This window comes from Lissotriton helveticus, chromosome 3_1 (assembly GCF_964261635.1).
Source record: "Lissotriton helveticus chromosome 3_1, aLisHel1.1, whole genome shotgun sequence".
Lineage (NCBI taxonomy): Eukaryota > Metazoa > Chordata > Amphibia > Caudata > Salamandridae > Lissotriton > Lissotriton helveticus.
This window is the reverse complement of record NC_136061.1, coordinates 1,074,105,094-1,074,126,437: the sequence shown is the minus strand read 5'-3', so window position 1 is coordinate 1,074,126,437 and position 21,344 is coordinate 1,074,105,094. Positions and strand designations below refer to the sequence as shown.

The 21,344-nt window shown below is 43.1% G+C and overlaps 1 protein-coding gene across 1 annotated transcript in view; it reads right to left on the bottom strand.

Moving 5' to 3' along the window:
• Positions 1-21,344, bottom strand: part of SLC38A11 (solute carrier family 38 member 11) — a 489,938-nt gene that overhangs the window by 389,114 nt on the left and 79,480 nt on the right. The window lies entirely within an intron of this gene.

The window sequence follows — 21,344 nt, the reverse complement described above, 5'->3', positions numbered from 1 at the left end:
AAACCGAACCTGTCCGGGTCGGTACATTGGATTCACAAACGGCAGTCACATTATCTTCATGATACCTGCTGTCTTCTTAAGATGCGTTGCTTGATATCAGCCACCTTTTAATCTGATTTACCTATGCCTAAGGAGACACTTTCATTAATCCTTATACAACCCGGACGGGTTTGTTACTATCGGAGTATTGTACCACATTTGATGACAGCGTCATCGTTACACATGACACACGCCGTGTGAAAATGGCACAGCCTGCATCAAGCGGCTGTTCGGACGGCGTGCCAGGCGTGCACGCTTTTGTTTCTGACATAGCTGATGACATTTTCCGGCCCCGCTCATCAGTATCCTGATCGCCACGGACGAGAGCTGACAGGTATGTTGCAGCTCTCAGCCTGCTTTAATTTATTTCTTCTTGGATTGACTTTGAGGTCCCATACGATGGAGTTTCCCATAAAGAATACTCCAATGTCCCTTTCTTGATCTTTCCAGGTCCAGGATGGAATAATTAATTTATCAATCCATTAAATTAGCTGATTCACCGTGATTTGGCACACAGATATGTCACGCCTTCTAACTTTCTCCCACATATTCTCATGCTTAATCTAATCAGTTTTACACGAGTTTAACCCTTACTCTCCTGTTCCCTTTTAGATTGCTTTAAGAACACAGCCCAGTTTTTGAATACACCTTGTTTCATCATGTGAGTGCAAGTGCCTCTAACTGCACCTATATCTTCTCTTAGGTCTCTAGGGATCCTATTAAGCAACCTTTGGGTATATTTCTCCCTTTCAGAGTGTTTTGGATTTCACACAGTGAGGCCATAACTTTGTCGCTACAACGACTCACAATTAAGTAAGTGGGTATGGTGTTCTCCTTACTGTCACCTTATTGCTTGGTGTCTACCTGTTAGAAATGTCATCCTTAGAGTGCACTTTCCTCTGACTTTTTATCTTTTGCCTCTCGTTTTTGCAGATAATTTTTCTTGGTGTTAGGACTCTGAGCACTTTACCACTGCTAACCAGAGCTAAAGTGCATGCGCTTCTCCCATAAACATGATGACATTGGTGTATACCTAATTAGCCTATTTGTGAGCTGCAGCACTGATTGTGCCACCCACAAAAGTATCCTTTCAAACTGGTCTCAGGCCTGCCACTGCAGGGCCTGTGTGTGCAGTTTACTGCCACTTCGACTTGGCATTTAAAACTATTTGCCAGACCTTAAACTCCCCTTTTATTGCATATAAGTCAAACCTAAGGTAGGAGTAGGAAAGTGTCCCTTTTTGACATGGTCACCCCTTCTTTTTGCCTGATAAATTATGCAATGTTGACAGAAGTGCTATCACCACCCCCTTTTTGAATCGCTATGGGTTCCTACTATCCGGGTCCCCAGTGCCAGATCTCTTTCCCTAAAACGGTAAAATAATTCCCCCAATTGGCAATTCCTTTAGGACCCCTGTATGCCGCTTGTAAAAGGTATCCCTGGTACTGAGGGCATGGGTACTAAAGAGGGTCCCTTAGGTCTGCAGCATGCAGACCTTTGTACCATGCCTACAGATACTGCCTGCAATACTGCCTGCAATATATGCAAGTCACTCCTAAAGCAGGACTTACAGTTCTAAAGCAGGGTGCATTATATGACACGTAAGGACATTTCTCCATGAGCTGATATGCCCCTGTGATGGCCAAGTTTAATCTTGGAGATTACCAGAGAACAGGGATGACAGTTGAGTATATGTACTGGGCACAGGTGATTACGTGTTCCCCAGCAACATGATTGCTTCACTGAAACCAAAGATGTTTGGTATCAAACATCTCATATTAATAAACCCACACTGATTCTAGTGATGGATTTATTAATACATGCACCCAGAGGACCTTAGAGGTACCCACTGAAACCTACTAGTCTACTTGTGTGCTGGCTGACTGATCCAGTCCAGCCTGCCACCAAAGATGCACTTCATACCCCTAGGAGATGAGAGCCCCACTCTCAGAGGTCAGTAACATTGCCTGCTCTGGCAGGAGGTCTTTCAAACCTGCTCCAAACAGGATGGCTAGCAATCAACGTGTCAAGGTCCGAGGCATCAAAGTCTTGCCACCTTTGATATGCGACCCATCAAACCCCTAACCTAGGAGATGCCACCCCCTGCCCTGAGGGCCATTTGGCACCAGGACAGGTGGGAAATTAGTATGAAAAGTAGGCGTGGGTCCCTTGCTAACATTGCCACTGTATTCAAGCTAGCCTGGCTGATGAAGGGTGTTACCCAGAAACTGGTCCCAGGATGCTTGTTTCTGGTTCAGGGAAGACCTGTCTTGGCAGTTCAGGCTGGACTGTTCTCATGAGGCACAGGGTCAAGACTGATTTGCATATAGCTGGGTCTGAACTGAGGTGGCGGAGTGAGATAAAGAATGATGATGGATTCAACCCAGATCTGTGACTGGGGATGAGTGTCTGAAAGGTTTCAGCGCTCAGTCCATTATCTCCTTGTGTTTGCTTTGTTCGCCCTAAGTTGGCAGGGTATGCCCAGATGTGGGTTCCTTGTTCACTTTGCCACTGGATTCAAGCTAGCCTGGCTGATGAAGAGTGTTACCCAGAAACCGGTCCCAGGATGCTTGTTTCCTGTTCAGGGAAGACCTGGCTTGGCAGTTCGGGCTGGACTGTTCCCATAAGGCACAGGGTCCAGACTGAGTTGCATATAGCTGGGTCTGAACTGAGGTGGTGAAGTGAGCTAAAGAATGAGGATGGATTCAACCCAGATCTGTGACTGGGGGTGAGTGTCTGAAAAGTTTCAGCGCTCCTTCCATCATCTCCTTGTCTATACTATATAAAGAGCCAGCTTCCTACTGTAGCCCCTTAGTAACCCTAAGGGCAGGGTGGAAGAACTTGCATTCGAACATTGCTAGCTCAGTTGACCACTTATTCTGAATGCACAGCTTTCAGAGTTTTAACGAGTGAATGCTGCTAGTTGGAAATTGCTGCTATTTCGAAACCTGAAATCTTTTATGATACTACCATACATTTGAAAATTATTTTTAATGCGCTGTAAATGTGACTAGAATTTGTACTGCACCTTATTGCCCGTCTCGCTGGTCTGCCGCGGGAAGTCCCGTTTGTGCGGAGGGAGAGCAGGGTTACTCCGGGTCTCAGGAGGGAGCATAGCCGCCATCTTGGGTGAGGTGGGGACGCGCTCCAGCTCTCGCTACTTCCGGGGAGAGCCTACTTAGCCCAATGCACAGCAGGGCGAGCAGCGGGCGGGCGCTGGTGCGCCGAAAGCGCGCCAAAGGCAAGCCTGTCTGCGCCCGTCCGCGCCGGAACCGTGCCCAGTGACACCACCCCTGCCCATTTTTCTAAGGTTAGCCTCTTCCGTGAAGAATTGCTGGAGTTAAATACGGATAACTGTTTTAATCCTACCATTATGCTTGACCACCGTGTTATTGACCTCAACGGCTGCCCATCCTGCGGCTTTATGCTTACGAATCCATTAGTACATGCAAGGGATGGCCCTCAGCATATAAACACTACTCGGTGCAAGACTAACAACACAATCCCTAACCCGGCGACTACTTTTGTAAATAGAAAACTTACTAATAGGCCCACAGGTGATAATTATAAAATAATAAAATGTATCTTATTAAATACCAGATCTATGCCCAAGCACAAGCATGAGTTAGAAACCTTAATATCAGACAACTCCGCCGACCTGGTCTACCTCACGGAAACATGGGCATCTCATACATCAGAACCTGATTGGAACATCGCTGTTCCTACTGGATATTCAGTGGCACAGATAGACAGAACAGGGGCAGCAGGGGGTGGAATTGCATTATGATATCATTCACATTTCAAAGTAAATATCCTTCCACAATCTGGGTTGGAAGCTGAGACTATGACTTTTAGTGTCAAGGACAAGAATCAAGAAATTCTGTCAGGCTTATTGGTCTACAGGCCCCCTGGACCTAGAACCCCTTTTATTAGAGCACTTCAAACCTTTCTAGAATCTTGCCTTGACACAGTCACGTTTACAATACTAGGCGACTTTAATTTTCATTTAGAGGAAAATAATGATACTGACGACTCTGCCCTTATTGATAACTTTCAGGGATTTGGGATGGAACAGATAGTTTCTAAATGTACGCATCATGCGGGCCATACGCTCGATGGCATTTTAACTAATAATGACCACATTGGGATAACATCGATTCAGCCTGTTCCATGGTCCAACCACGCGGCCATCTTTTTTAATATAAAAACCAACCCCCCTATCATTCGCCGAAGGGATTATTCCCTCCCAGCCAAAACGCGAGCCTGGAAGAACATTCAAGGAGATCAGTTAACTAAAATTTTGTCCACTAATGCCCCCTTAATAGATAATAGCAATGGAGGGGCCAATATATTTAATTTATGGATTAACCAGGCGATAAATGAGCTGGTCCCCGAGGAAGTAAATAAACCAAAGAGACAATCAGTCACCTCACCATGGTATACAGTTGATGTTAAACTCATTAAACTTAAATGTCGACGATACGAACGGATCTGGTGATCCAACTATAGCATTCAACACAGGAAAGAATACACTAGTGTCCTACATGATTATAAAATAAAGATAAAACAGGCCAAGTCGGCTTTTTTTACCAATAAAATTCAAGAGGCCTCAAATTCCTCAAAGGAATTGTTTAAAACTGTCTCTAAATTAGCGAAGTGCCCTTGAGACATAATTTTTGTCCCGGATCAACATTTTGTGGATAAGTTGGCCCTGTTTTTCCAGCACAAAGTTCAAGCTGTCTATGACGAGCTTCATAACTTGTCAGCAACAGTAGGAACTGACCACAAGGAACAAATTGAAACCCCTGTGAATCATCTCTTCCAATTTTCTCTTTTAAATGATAACCTTGTCACAAATTTGTTAATTCAGACAAAATCAGGCTCGCCCCTGGACCCCTGTCCTCCTTATATACTTCATCTGGCACCTGAAGTAATTAGCTCCATTTTGACCTCCCTATTTAATGAGATAATAAGGTCTGGAGTTTTTCCTCAAAGTTGGAAAAAGGCCTGCATGAGACCCATCCTGAAAAAGGAATCTCTGGACCCACTGGAAACCAAGCACTATCGTCCAATATCCTGCCTTCCTTTACCGTCCAAGATACTTGAAAAAGCTATGAACCAGGAACTAATGGAATTTGTGGACCGTAATAACATCTTAGACCCCACCCAGCTTGGATTCAGGTCAGGTCATTCCACGGAATCTGCTTTAATAATGGCCACCGAGGAAATTCGCAGGACTATGTTCTAATATTGTTGGACCTGACGGCAGCTTTTGATACCGTCAATCATGGGGTCCTATTAGATAGGCTCAGAGCTGTAGGAATCTCAGATACTGCTTTAACGCTACTTAGGTCTTTCCTAGAAGCCCGAGTACAGCAAATCCATTGGGAGGGTTTTCAGTCTGGAGAGTTTTTTCTCCCATGTGGTGTCCTTCAGGGATCAGCACTCTCTTCTACCTTGTTTAATTTGTATGTGACCCCACTGGCAAAACTTATAAAATCCCATGGTCTGCAATTAGTGTCTTATGCTGATGACACTCAGTTAGTGGTGTCACTCTCCCAGACGGTGGAAGTCACAGCGGAGCGTTTTCGTAACTGTCTCCTAAGTGTAAAGAGCTTGATGAATAAGAACTTTTTGAAGCTCAACACCGAAAAAACTGAGGTGATTGAGTTTGGACAAAAACCCTCTATCTGGAGTCATCTATGGTGGCCTCCAGAAGCTGGTACCTGACCCGTCCCAGCACAAAAAGTTAAGAACCTAGGCATTATGATTGATAAAGAATTAACGTGTACCTCGCAAATCAGTCAAGTTACATCGGCCTGTTTTTTTACAATTAAGGTCCTCAGGAAAATTCTACCATTTATACCTTTTACATTGAGGAAAACAGTAGTTGGAGCCCTGGTACTGTCCCGCATTGATTACTGCAATGCTATGTATTTAGGAACGGGTGAAAAACAGATCTCAAAACTCCAGTCACTACAAAATGCGGCAGCCAGAGTATTGCTGGATCTTCCTAAGTGTCACCCAACATCTAATGCCATTCGACAACTCCATTGGCTCCCTGTTAGGCGAAGGGTGCAATTCAAGGCCCTTTGTCTAGTCCATAAATCCCTAAATGGAAGGGGGCGGAGGACATGACAAACCATTTTTCTCGTTATGTGCCGTCCCGTACATTAAGATCCGGTAGTCTGGGCCTGATCTGTTTGCCTAGAACAAAGAGAGTCCGATGGGGTGGCAAATATTTTTCCTACCAGGCAGCGAAACTATGGAACTCTGTGCCCTCTGTGCTACGCTTTGATACTAATAAGACCCGATTTAGTAAAGCTCTGAAAACCTGGCTGTTTTCCATGGTCTAATTGTTAGTCCTTGTCATCTTCCTCCTACAGCGCCAAGACGCCGCGGCATAAGTGCGCTTAATAAATAATTCAGTCAGTCAGTCAGTCAGTCAGTGAATGTTTGATTTGTTCAGCATTCTGTTGATCCTTTGCTTGCTGTGCCACTGGATCCAAGATGGTCTGATTGATGAGGAGTGATACCTCGTTACCAGTCCCAGAATGCTTGTTTCGGGTCGAGGGAGGACCTGGCTTGGCATTTCGGGCTGGAATGTTCCCATGAGGAACAGGGTCAAGACTGATTTGCATATGGCTGAGTCCAAACTGGGATGGCACAGTGAGCAAAAGAATGATGGATTTAACCCAGAGCTCTTGACTGGGGGTGAATGTTTTATTTGCTCAGCATTCCGACCATCATTTGTTTGCACAGCATTATTTTCCCACTCATGGGATGGGTATGCCCAGGTGTGGGTCCCTTGCCTAGCTGTGCCACTGGATTAAAGCTAGCCTGGCTGATGAGGGGGGGATACCCCGAAACCAGTCTCAGGATGCTTGTTTCTGGTGCAGGAAGGACCTCACATGGCAGTTCGGGCTGGACTGTTACAATGAGGAGCAGGGTCAAGACTGATTTGCATATGGCTTGGTCCAAACAGGGGTGGCATGGTGAACAAAAGAACAATCGATTTAACTTAGGTCTCTTGAATGGGGGTGAATGTTTGATTTGTTCAGCATTCCATCCATCATTTGTTTGTGCCACATTGCGGTCGTCCTGAACTTTGGATTTGCACTGGTCCCTTGTGACCTCAAGTAATCTTTTGAACGCTAGTGACTTCTAAGCACTGTTTTTGCATTTAATATTAAATAATTCATATCTCGACTTCTACTGATTGGATTTTTGCGTTTTGTATCTCATTTTGCTCAGATAAGTATAGTCTATTGTCCTAACCCTGTTACCCTGGAGTCTTTTTGCTGTATATTCATTGTATTACTTTGTGTGTGTATTGCACAAATACTTTACACATTGCCTCTTTAGATAAGCCTGACTGCTGTGTGCTATGCCCCCAGAGGGTGAGCATAGGTTATCTTTTAGTGGATCTAGCTTACCCTTACAAGAGTGGTGGTTCCTGCTTGGACAGTGTACAAACCTCTGCCAACCAGAAACCCCAGCTCTAATAGAGCAGCTAAAAGTGAAGAATCAGTTCTAGCTTTAATGATGCAGGATATCAGAACCATTATGGACTTGGGTGACTAAGTGGCAGTATTGCTCCTGGATGTGTCTTCAGTCTTTGATACTCTCATCCATAAAATTCTAATGGAAAGACTTGAAAGCTGCAGACTAAAAAGCACCATACTGAGGCACCTCTCATCCTTTCTGTCCAACTACTCACAGTTTGTCTAGCCACCTTTCAGGTCTAAGACTTATAATGATGTGTGTGGGATTGAATCAGTCGCCTATATTGTTTAATATTTACACACAGCCACTAATCAGTCAGTCAACAAACCTTTATGTGAATAATAACAAACATTCATAAAAGGGGTACAAACATTTCACAATTAATCCCATAGATAAAAACAAAGATAAAAGCAACCAAGCAAATAGATAAAAGTTTCCAATTAGAAACGGCTGATTTTAAAAAGCTGCCAATATTAATACAAACCTGAATATGGGGTAATATACATAAAGAAAACAGGCCAGGCTTACGTTGTGTGAATCCATACATATTTAAAATTGGTTTAAGAACTTTCTGGTATGCTGTGCATAATATTTACAATAAAAAACAAAGTGCTCAAGGGATTGCCCAGCAGACTTGTTACAAGGGCAGACTAAAACAGAGATGTTTTCATATTGGCCAAAGCGAGAGCAAAGTAGAGATATTACAGTCCCTAAGCGAAATGTGGCTAACAGTGTTCTCTCCCAGGGGCTCATGACCCAACTCAGGTATGGCTCAAGGCAATTTGTTAATTGTATAGTTACATACTCTCGCAGGTTAGATCTACTCAACTGTGCCTGCTCCCTGGAAGTCTGTACAAATCCTAAAACTAATTGTTTATCCTTCAAGATACCAGCTTTAATCAGAGAGGAAGATGACAACATACCCTCCCAACAGATAGGCCTAGACATATGGACTGATTTAGATTTTGGCAGGACTCCCGTCGTCCCTTCGTGGTGGAGTTTATAAGTACTCCGTTGAGATGACGGATTCTTGCCCGCCTTATTTAGATGTAGGGGAAATACTTCTATTTCTTCTCCTTTTTGCTTTTTCTATGTGTGCTGCATTCCGGGGCACACATAGAAAGAGCAAAATGCCATCATTATTTATCTGCAGGAAGAGACACCTTCCTGCACATAAAAACAATAATTCCCTGCAACGCAGAGACCCTTGTATTATGGTGCAATGGTGCTTGCGTTGGTGCTAGGCAGCAACATTTAGTACCAGAGCTAGGGAAAACAGAGGGGTGCACTGTATTCTTATGAGTATGGCACATCCCTGCATTTTGAAAATGTCAGAGCGTGGCGCTGACAAATTTTCCGTAGCTCCGGGCTCCAACAGTTTCTCGTAAATATGCTGCATAATATTTTGTTCAAACCGTAGTATCGGGCTCTATGGACATTAGGCTTAAAGTCAATAAAGTTGGGCATCGGGGTGTCTGGTAACAATGCGCAAGTTGTTTAGCCTCCAGTTGCTATGATCTGCACTGAACAGAAGTAGCTCTCACTACAGAAAATGTTGGAGACCCCGGCCTAGATGATGCCACTGACCTGGATTAGTAAAATAAGGACATGACAAGGGATAAGGGTAGTCAGCAGGTTACTACCAATTTTTCAAATTTAATAAATATGTTGTAGCTATAAAAACTGCTTGTGATTGATTTCTCAAAATGGTTTTACATCAGTACAATCAAACAAACACTCACAACATTGGGTGTTTTCCATTTTTGTATCCATACAGGTCAACGCCCATCAAAAGAATGGGATATGGAAGGCCATCACGAAGAAGATGTAGACCCTGGGGGTCTACAAGTGGCACAGCATCCACTGCAGAAAGAGATGGGAGGACCTACGTTGCTGGAACAAAAATTCAGCTGAAGTCCAGCTTGGCCAGTCCTCACAATACGCCAAGCATGTGTGCCGCATCCTGACCCCCTTGCATGGCCCGCATACTTGCGGTGACCTATCTTTCCAGCTTACATGACTTTGTTTGATGTTCTAAGGGACAGTTATAGCAAACAGCCCACTATTTAGGATTGTGTCAGTTATGATGCCCTGTCACAATTGTGAAGGATGTTAAGTTAGCTCTATTACAGGTGACAAAGCATGAAATGCACTTATGATACAGTGGATGTTCCAAACATCAAATTTGTGAGTTAGTTTTAAAAAACAAACAAGAGTGAGCTTGTGAGCCACAATGACTAGATACATATGATTAAATGGCTACATTTTGAATCCAAAATATGTTTTAATATATGTTAAAAGTGACAGATTTGCATAATGTCCTACTCCTTCACAAATGTGCATACATTTTTGGAAAAAAGACAGGAATGTGAACACATTGGTGACAGAGTAACACATACCCAAAAACATGTTTAAATGGTCCTTGTTATGTCCAGATGATAAATCAATGATGAATCAAAATAGGCTACTTAAAGGGACTTTTGCAGATGATATGTTCCGTCACATATATGTTGGAGTATCCCATCAAGAAAACTCAAAATCAGGCACAACTCATGACTCATTAGGAAATTTTAGAAATGCATCAAGGTTTAGGGCCTCATTTATGAGGTTTTGTCGTAGGGAAGCGCAGCAGGCCTTCCTGCTGCGCTCCCCTACGACAAAAGAAAAGGGCAGGAATGCACCGTATCTATAAGATACAGCGCATTCCTGTACTTTTCCCCTGCGCCGGCGCACAATGGGCTGCCGTGTGCCAACGCAGGCCCCTTTGCACCATGGTGCAAGGGTGCCTGCATTGAGGGGATGATTATTTTCATATAGGAAGGGAAACCTTTCTGTACAAAAATGATCACAAGAGGCTTTTTCCTCTTTCTATGTGTGCTAAAGAATGCAGCACCCATAGAAAAAGGAAAAATTAGGAGAAATAAAGATATTTCTCCTCGTTGTACCTCCCTTACGTCTCCCCTGGGGAGCCGTAAGCTCTTGGCGCTGCCTCAGAATTACGATTTCCCGTAAATCTGGGGCAGTGTCAAAAGGCCATGGATGTTGCTGGGAACGTCCCAGCAACACCCATTGCACGCTCCTTTAAGGCACAACACTGCGTTAAAGGGACTGATATTTATCAGGCAGCATTAAGCCAAAAAAAGTGGTTTAGTGCTGCTTGATAAATATCACGCAGGCTTCTGGGCCACGGAATGTCACGAGGCATCTCACCAATGAGGGCCCTAATGTGTATCATATTGTGATTTGCATTTTGTTTGAAAAAATATATATCTGAATCAGTGTCTTTAAAATGTACTGTAATGTTGTACCAATGTTTGCATAAAATGATAGCCAGCATGTTTTTCAATTGTTTTCACAATGGTAAAACAAACTGAAAATAACTTAAGATATTTTTGAGTCAAATATAAACATATTTTGGATCTATACTGAAGTGGATTAGAAATGTATCAGGCCCTATGTATTTACTTATGCTGCAGAAGTCATTTGAAAATAGCAACACAATTATTTTACAATGTCCACAACAGCATAAGTTAATACATAAGGTGTGAGACATTAATGTACAATTTAAGTACTGAGTCCATAACATTTATTTTAAAATTTCAAAAATACTTAAGTTACTTGAAGTGTTACCTTTGTGAAAAGGCCAAACAAAAAAAACAGGCATTCTGTTTCTACAAATATTGGTACAACATTGCAGTAAATATTAACACACATTAATTCATATTTGTATGTTTGTTAATAAATTAAAATCAGTTTTTTTGCATTGTACACACAATGTACAAAGGGTGTTTTGCTTTATATTGATTATTGTAACATAAGTTCACTATTCAAAACAATCAATTAGAACCATTCAAAGGTGGTAAACAGTCCCTGGAGAAAATGGTTAAGAGAAATTATCAAAAATAAGATAGGAGCAATATTGAAAATAACATAAATATGACCGAATTGTTTCTGGAGATGTTCTTTAAATTCATGAGATAACGATCAAATGATACCAAAGTTTGAAAGCTTTGAAGCAGGTGAAAACAAATATTTGTAAATTCTTTTGAGAAAAAACTTCATGATCAGTTCTATTTAAACAGATACAATAAAACTATTGTAAATGTCTTTTCAGCCTCTTCAAGAGCAGGCAAAGTGGACATTGACCACAAAGGCAGAGGAGCAGCTGGCAACCGTGTTTTGGGTGGTGAGACATCGGACACCGATGGACACAGTGGCACAGAGGGTGAGAGGACTGGAATGGAAGTCACCTCCTCATCATCATCTTCAGAGGCCTCCACAAGCAACAGTCCCTAGTGGTGGTGTACCCGACAGGAACTGTACAAACTGCATCCTTGTCCACCACCCAGAGACCCATCTACACCCTTCCTCCTGCTCCCCCATCCAGTTGGGCGAACTCACCTCCCTAAAAGGACTGGGGTCTCCTTCTCCACAGGCACCTCACCCCCTGCCCTGTCACCTCAGCTACACTGAGTGAGGAGGCTATTGACCTCTTACGCAGCATCTCTGTAGGCCTAACCGTGATCATGAATGGCATCCAGGGACTCATTGCCAAAGGCAACAAATGGTTGCATTTCTGGATCCCATTCACAGTTCAATGCCTGGCATGCAGAACTCACTACCAAAGATAGCCTACAGGTACCACAACTACCACACCCACAACCACCACCACACCCACAACCACCAGCACACCCACAACCACCACCAGACCAACCACCTCAACAGCACACTCATAAAAACCAACAAACTCACACACAAGCCCACCTATGCGCAAAACAACACCCACCAAACCCAAACACACACACTCACCAGAATACCAGGCAAACCAAACATACACAACATACACCAGACTCATATGCAACTGTAAAATATACAGACATATGAACCACAACCACACATACCACTTCTACAGCACATTCATTTAAACCAACACATTCACACACAAGCACACCTACATGTAAAACAACACCCACCAAACCCAAATGCACACACTCATCCAAACCCCTGCCAAAAACACACTTCAAAACATACACCAGACCCACATGCAAATGCAAACATACAGACAACGGCACATCACCCACTCCAGCACCCTCTACCTCCCAAACCCAATCCTCCCTTACCCCTCCTACATGTACTCCTTCTCCCAAATTCACCTCTTACCTGTCCCTAACCCTGTTAAACCTAGACCCACCCCCCCAAGAAAGATCTTTTTTTTTTTTTTGCAGAGTTTTATATAGCGCGAACTAGAACCGAACCAAATCAGTTATCAGAGCGCTTTACATAGCACCAGTTACGTTACATGAGGACACACTTTCATTTTAGGCACGGGGAGATTAAGTGATTTGCCCAGAATCACAGGGGTTTTTTGGCGTCGTTACCGAGACTCGAACCAAGTTCCCCAGGTCCGAGGTCGAGCGCCTTAGCCGTTAGGCCAACCCCTCTCCCCAATCATTGAGGTGCCTGTTCTGTGCCCAATAGATGCCTCTTCCTGAGGTGGTTACCCTTTGGCAGTGTGTATAGGAGGCACGTTTTGGGCAAGAGTTTGCTGTGAAGGGAAAGGTTTTTGTTACCCTTTTATGATTAAAAATAAAAAATAAATATGGGAGAAGTATCTCATTTGTTAATTAAAATCAGTTTCAATTTGACAAAGTTAGTCCTAACATTATGTTTCATTTACAATTCATTGATTCCTAGAAATGTTAATAATGAAAATCTGAATGACATATTTAAACTTATATTTATGACAGGAAATACACCAATTTTTTAAGTGTCCAATTTGTAAAGTTCATACACTAGTAAAACAAAGAACATGATGGGCATTTAAATGTTGGTGCAAGCATGATAATGGACCCTTACCCCCCAAAAATAGTTGTTCTTGTTTTTTAAAGTGTTAATACATGTGTGTTCATTTGAAAATGATAAGTGATATCAATAAACACATGTGCATTACACCTTACAAAAATAAAGAAACAATTCAAATATAATAAAATACAGGAAATATACTAGACAAGGGGAAATGTTACATTAATTAATATTTAAGATGATTTGAGTTTAGAATGAACATTCATTTTGCAGTTATTTAAAAAAAACATTCTCTTTTGTCTAGTGCAATTTCTACATTATATTACATTTCAATTATTCCAATAATGTGTAATGCATATGCTTATAATTTCATAGCTTAAGAAAAATAATTAGGAACAACTGGCTGGACACTTATTTAGATTTTTTGATTGATGGCAATTTTTGTGTGAAGTGTCCAATATCATGAAGGCAGTGTGCTCCAAATTTAAAAATAAAATAACATTATACAGGTGTGTTTCTTTAAATTTCTTAAATGACCACAAGACACACATATGCATTACACATTAGTAAAATATTGTTTGTAAGAGTGGCTTAAAAATACACGAGTCCAGAGCTAATGTAAAGTAAAAGCAAATCCTACCTACGATCGGGTCCATGACAGAAAAGGAATTGGAAAAAAGGATTTGTTTCCTTCTTATATCCCTTAAAAACTGCCAACTCTGTTGTCGTTGTTTACCTGCCACAGTTATGCTGGGAGGAAGGCACATCGTGATTGGCCCAGAAGAAATACTGGCTGTACTCCCTCTGACAGTCGTTTTTGCCTATGGCGCCATCGATGTTGGTGGAAAAATCTGTGTGAGACTGTGACACTTGGATGGACTCTCATCCATCGGCCCACCAGCATTTAAATAAAGCGGGCGGAACGCCTAGTAGGCGGACGGAGAATCAGATGTAAAAGTCACGGCAGGACCAGATGTGCAAAGACCTAAATCAGGCCCCTATTCTTTCACATAGTTCAACTAGAGAATTGTGAGACCCTTTTAGCAGCCCAAACAATCAAGTATGAGCATTCTGTTTAAAGAGGTAGACTTATTAGCCCACACATAGATCCACAGGACTAGCAGGGCCACCCTGATCAGATCTGACACATAAGTGATGGCCAGATCCGCATGGAGGAAAAAGTGTGGTGTCGAGGGTGGTAGGCCGAGGAGTTGATGGCAGAAATGGTTCTCCTCAATCTGAATAGAAGCAACCTCTCTATAGCCTCACACACCCACACCACACATTAGAACTAACAGACATTTGCACTGAAAGACCTCCAGGAGGAGCTGTACTGGTTGATTGATCACCGTCTTGGCACAGTCAAACAGCACTCCCACAGATTGATTGGATTTGGAACACTGGGATGCTGTACAAGGCGACCATGAGGATTTCTGGTCAAAGATGACACCCAAATAGGGGCAGTCGGAGACATTTTCAATGCACCTTCCTTTGATCAGAAAGGAACCTTCCTTCTTTGATCTAGGGCCACAGACCATGTACTTAGTTTTGATAGTGTTAATATCTAAGTGTAGGCCGTCCATAAAAGTGACAAAACTGCTGATTAAAATCTTTAGCCCATTTGGGGTGCGAGACATTAACAAGGTGTCCTCTGCATAGAGCAGGGTCGGGATCAGTGTAGCCATAATCATAGGCGTACCCTGCACTTATTAAACATGTATTCAATCCATTGACATGTAATAAAAACAGGATTGGGCCAGGGCATAACCCTAACAAACTCCTTGGTGTAATTCAAAGGCATCCATGCAATCCCCCCTCCCTGCTCATATCTGACGGAACATTTACCCCGCAATGTACGGCTTGAAGGAAAGTACCCAAATCCTTTTCAAGTCCATTCACCAAGAAGATGCCCCATGCTGCTTAATTCCATAAAAAAAAGAAATAGATGGCCTCCCTTGGCAAGTGTATATTTACTGCCTACTAAGTGGATGTTGAGGCATTGCTCAATAGTACTCAGACCAGCCCTGAACCTATATTGCACAGGTGAGATTATTTGATTAATGCTCATCCAATCTTCAATCCTTTTAAGGGCTATATGCCCAATTATCTTCACCATCGAATTTAGGAGTGAAAATGGTCTATAGCACTGTGGATCGTCTCTAGATCCTGTTTTATATTCTGGCACAATCACAGCACCATGCCAAGATTGAGTGAAGCCCTGTAAAGGAGCAATATGAAGGACAGCGATGATGATCGGGGTCTAAAGCTCCACATTTCCCTTGTTTAAGCCCATCGGAACGCATTCTGGTCCTGGTGCCTTTCTTGACAGGCTTTCTAAGATCGCTTCCCTTACTTTGAAAAAGTCAAACTTCATAGAAAAGGGGAAGAAAGACGAACAATCCTCTAGCTTGGCATCCCTAGAGGACGTAAAAGAATAGATAGCTTTAAAGTAGGCAACTCATTTTTCTTCATTAATGTTGGACCACAAACCAATGGTCAAGGCTTTAGTCGATTTGGGCATGTTAATGATTTTCCAAAAAGCTCCTGTATCTTAGAGATGGATAGCCGCTTTGCTTAATAGTTTGCTTCCTGTTGCTAATGGTCACTTTATAGGCAACATAGCCAGCCCCTACTAAAGCCTTGTCCATAGGGTTGGATGCAGGACCATCGAACCACCTTACTTTCGCTGGTGGTCCGTGGACTGACAGACTGGCAGTCGACTCACAGTATTACAGGTACGGCAGTTGGACTGCCACTGGACTACTGCAACCACCGGGATACTTCATCCCACTATGGTGGTGCAGCGGTTTGAGGCTGCAATATGCTGGTGGTGCCGCAGCAACACGGCCCAGCATATTACAAGTTTCCTCACTGCCCTCCTTTTCATGGCGGTGAGCTCCCCATGAAAAGGGTGGCGGTGCGGTAACACAGGGGGGCACCCTGACGCCTCTGTGCATAGGGGTGCATGCAGGGGGGGGGACACATGTTGTACCCCCTGTATTTTTACAGCCCCTGTTCCTGCACAGAAAGAAATGCACAATATAGTGTATTTCTTTCCATACAGGAATGGGCTGCAGCAGTCTCACAGCGGTACATGTCTAAGGCACACCTATGTGCCTTAGATAGGCACCGCTGTCTGTCAGGTCTTACAAATCTTAAAAGATACTCGTGGATTTACTGCACAGGAACAGAGATGCTAGCTCCCGAATCCTCCTTTGGCAACAACCCAGAGCTCAATTCAATTAAGTCTCCAACCTGTTACCTCAAGGGGGAAGGGGGAAATTAGATAAAAATAATAAACAACAAGAAGAGAATTTCTTGACTGGGCCCTCTCGTCAGTCCGTCCTGCAGACCACTTCTGATTTTGAACCCTGTTGGGAAAGATCACATTCCCTACTCTACCTAATTCTACACACTTGTTCCTCACCTACCATTCGCTTTTCAAGAGTTTGCCCTCTCTTCTATCTTTTCTTACTTCTGGCTTTGAAGGACTAAATCTTTGAGTACGTTTTCTCCTGCAAGGTACATATAGTAATATATCATTAGTCTCTTAGATCTGTGACTATGCTGGTTAATTATTGTTACACTGTCTATTCTCACTCGCTTGTTCACTATCCTCCTGTGCCTTTATCCTAAGTGCCTTATTTTTCTCTTCTGTCAATCTCTTCTTCTTTTTCTGTGGAAAAGGTACACACTACACTTAATTATTTTTGTCTACCCACACTACCTGTTTTAATATACTATTATTATTTCTGACTAACTGCTTTTATTTCTTTCTTTCTTTTGTCTTGGAGTTTGCCCTCTGCTTAGTACTGACTAAACTCGTTGCTATTTCCTCTAGGATTCTCTCTCTTCGTTTTGGTTCTTGGAAGCGCAACTGGAATTTTACGCTGGTAGACTTATCAGGTAATCACTCACACTTGTGTCACAGAATAATTGGCTTTCACTCTTTTTCAGGGAAACAAACTCTGAGGCTTTTACTATAACGTTCGCCTTATAACACAGCTAATTCGTTTTCACTTATCTGCTATTTTTCCTTGTCAGGTTGCCTCGTTAGACTCTCCAGCGCCGGTCGCTTTCCGCTTACGTCTTCTGTGACTGAAAACGGCAGTTGGCTGACTGCGGTCACGGTCGTCTCAGCAAACGAAGGCTGGTCTCTGGCTTCTTTTTCTCTAGCGCTCAGGGTCTCTCTAAACTGCTATGGGCTCTTGGACTTATCTAGGGTTACAAGCCTGGGGTACGAGTGATTCATACACTCGCGTACGGTTTCTACAAACTTCGGAACGCTGAACTCGAAAACTCCTCTCCTCACACGATGATGGCGCAGGTGAAGTGCGCTGATTCCCGGAGGCGCGCGCCGCACCAGGACTCGGGACTCTATTGCAGTGAAACACTAGACCGCAAGCTCGAGCTTCAGCCTTTCGGCCATATTGGAGTTCCGTTTGCGCACATAGTCGGACCATAAGCCTCCTATCGAGTTCTTTCGGATGTAATTATGCCTTAGATGCGAGATTGTCGCTACCAGTGGACTAGGGGTTCTGACAGTACCCCCCAACAAGGTAGATCCTCTCCAACTTGGTTTTGCAGGGAATCGTTGATGAAAGATTTTGACCAATCTTGGAGCATGAACATCCTCCTTTCTCTCCCAAGACCGTTCTTCGGGAACATAACCTTTCCAGTCTACAAGGTAGTATAATTGTCCCCTAGAACATTTTGAATCGAGTATTTCTTTGACTTCGTACTCAGCTCCCGTTTCTAAACTTAAGGGCCGTGGTGGCAACATCTTTCGCAAATTGGTCGGAGCCTTCTTTAGTAATGAGACATGAAAAACTGGGTGAATTCTACGTTTTGGTGGTAGTTAGTCGATAAGTCACTGGATTAATTTTCTCTTTTATTGGGTATGGACAGATGAATCGTGGCTGAAACTTTCGGTTTCCTTTCAGTATCAAATTCTTTGTACTCAGCAAGACCTCATCTCCCATCTCCAAGACAGGGCCTTCTCGTCTTTTCTTGTCCGCATAGTTCTTATATTTCTCCTTTGCGACCTTCAAGCTTTCCTTTGCTTCTTGATGAATCGACTCTAGATGGGACACTATATCTTTCACTGCTGGAACTGAGATATCAACTTGTCTAAGAGTGGAATTTGGGTGTCTTCCATAATTCATATAGAAGGGAGAGAAGTCTGTGGAAACGTTCTCAGCATTATTGTAAGCAAACTCTGCTGCCCATAAATACTCGGACCAGTTGCCATCCTGTTTTAAGAGAAACAGCCTTAAATATTAAAAATTCCTGATTCACTCTCTCTGTTTGACCATCGGTCTCAGGATGGTAACTGGTGGAGAATCTCACTTCTGTCCCTAAGCTCTCCATAAAAGATTTCCAAAAGTGAGAAATAAATTGTGGCCCTCGGTCTGAAATTACAATCTTGGGTATTCCGTGAGTCTTAACTATTTCTGTACTAAAATGAGTAGCTAACTGTTTAGCTGATGGTAGGCTCTGCAAAGCTGTGAAATGTGCCATCTTTGAAAAATAATCTACCACTACTAAAATGATGTTGTATCCCTGACTGAGTGGCAAATCAGTGATGAGATCTAATGTGATTGTGTGCCAAGGATAGGGTGGTGTGGGCAAAGGTTGTAACAAACCTTTCGGAGCCTGCCGTTCAGATTTTCCCTGAGCACAGATCTCGCAAGTTTTGACATAATCCTCTACATCCTTGGTCATTCCCGGCCACCAGTAATGTCGCTTAATTATATCTTTGGTTTTCGCTTCTCCTTTATGTCCTGCCAATTTTGCGTCGTGACACTCTTGCATAATTTGTTCTTGCAGCTCTTTGGTGGGAATATATAAATTATCCAGGTAATAAGGAAGTTGCCAAATGATTTTTCTTCCTTCTTTTCCTTTAACCCACTCTTCCATTGCTTCTATACTCATCACTTCTGAAATACTGGTTTCCAGGCTAATTGAAGCGGTAACACCTATTATTTTCTCCTTTGCAATGATTGATTGGTTTTCCAGTGGCATCTTCTGACCTTCAGTGTTAATTCTGGACAAGGCATATGCTTTTCCATTCTGTGTCCCTGGCCGATAGGTAATTACAAAATCATAATCGGCGAAGTACAAGGACCATCGCAACTGTCTTGGAGTCAACGTTCTGGCAGTCTTTAAGAACTTTAAATTTCGATGGTGTGTAAACACCATTATCTGATGCTGGGCTCCCATGAGATGATGCCTCCACTCCTTGAAGGCGTCTTTTATCGCTAACAACTCCTTCTCGGTGATGGTATAATTACATTCTGCTGGAGACAGTTTTCTCGATCTGTAAGCAACTGGATGCAGTTGCCCTGTAACCTTGCTGCGTTGGGACAGAACTCCTCCCACGGCTTGGTCCAAGGCGTCAGTTTCAACATAAAAAGGCTGGGTAGGATCAGCATGTTGAAGAACTGGAGCCGAGGTGAAATCTTTCTTCAACAAATTGAAGGCTTCTTCAGCTTCTGCAGTCCATTCAAATTGGATTCCTTTTTTGAGCAACCTTGTGAGTGGTAGAATCTTGTGAGAAAATTTGCTGAAATCTTCGGTAGAAGTTCGCGAACCCAATGAAGCTTTGAACTTCCTTTACACTCACTGGGGACTTCCAATTGATTACCGCTTCAATTTTTCGTTGGTCCATTAGTATGCCAGTTGGGGAGATAACGAAACCCAGAAATTCCACCTGTGTAACGTTGAAAGCGCATTTTTCCAACTTGACATACAGCTGATTTTCTCGCAATTTCAGGAGGACCCCTCGGACCTGATCTTGATGCCTTTCCCTGTTAGCGGAATACATCAGAATGTCGTCTATGTAGACGATGGCCCATTGATCAATGTATTCCTTCAGTACATCATAAATGAAATGTTGAAAGGCCGCGGGGGCGTTGCAAAGACCATAGGGCATAACTTGGTATTCGAACAATCCAAATCGAGTTCTGAAGGCTGTTTTCCATTCGTCCCCTTCTCGCATTCTGACTAGATGGTATGCCCCCCTCAAGTCAAGTTTGGTGTACACCTGTGCCCCTTTCACTTGGTCCAATAATTCTGATATGAGAGGCAATGGGTACCTGTTCTTTTTGGTGATCCTGTTAATTGCTCTATAATCGATACAGGTTCTAAAATCTCCTTCTTTCTTCGGTACGAAAAATAAAGGTGATGAGAGAGGGGATTGCAAAGGTCGAATGAAGCCATTGGCGAGATATTTGTCCAGATACTACTTAAGATGGTGATGTTCCTTTTCCGTTAATGCATACACTCGGCTGCAGGGCAGGTTAGAGCCAGGTTCGATTTCTATTTTGCAGTCGTAGATTCTGTGCGGGGGTAGTTGATCTGCTTCTACTTCACCGAAAACATCTTGGAATTCCATATACTCCTCAGGAATCTCTGGCACATTAATTACACATACTGTTCCTCCATTATAGCACAGTGAATGCGCCTGACTGACTTCTTGCATTCCCTCCGTGTTCCCAAAGCAGTTCTCCGTACAATACTCGGAATCCATCTTGATAGTCCGATTACTCCAGTCTATTGTCGGATTGTGCTCAGTGAGCCAAGGCAGACCTAGGATTAATTCAAACTGGGGAGCATCAATCAAATTAAACTGGATCTCTTCTTCATGACCATTATTTGAAACCAAATGAATCATTTCGGTATGACTGACTATGGAACCGGAAGATAAATTCGTGCCGTCAACTGCTCTCACAGATTCGCTCTTGTTCTTCATAATGGCTTGAATTCCCACCTTCTGTGCAAACTTGAGGTCGCAGAAATTTCCCGTGGCTCCCGAGTCTATCATTACCGATACTTCTGTTAGGACTAAATCCCTGAATCTGACTTCCATGGATAGACTCAAATGAGGTGCTGCAGACTGTAAAGTGTTGGCCACCCTATGCTCTTCTGGAGTTTTCTCTTGAGTCGCACCCACCTGTTCAACTCCTCCAACAAGTGGTGCTAGTAGTTTTCCTTCG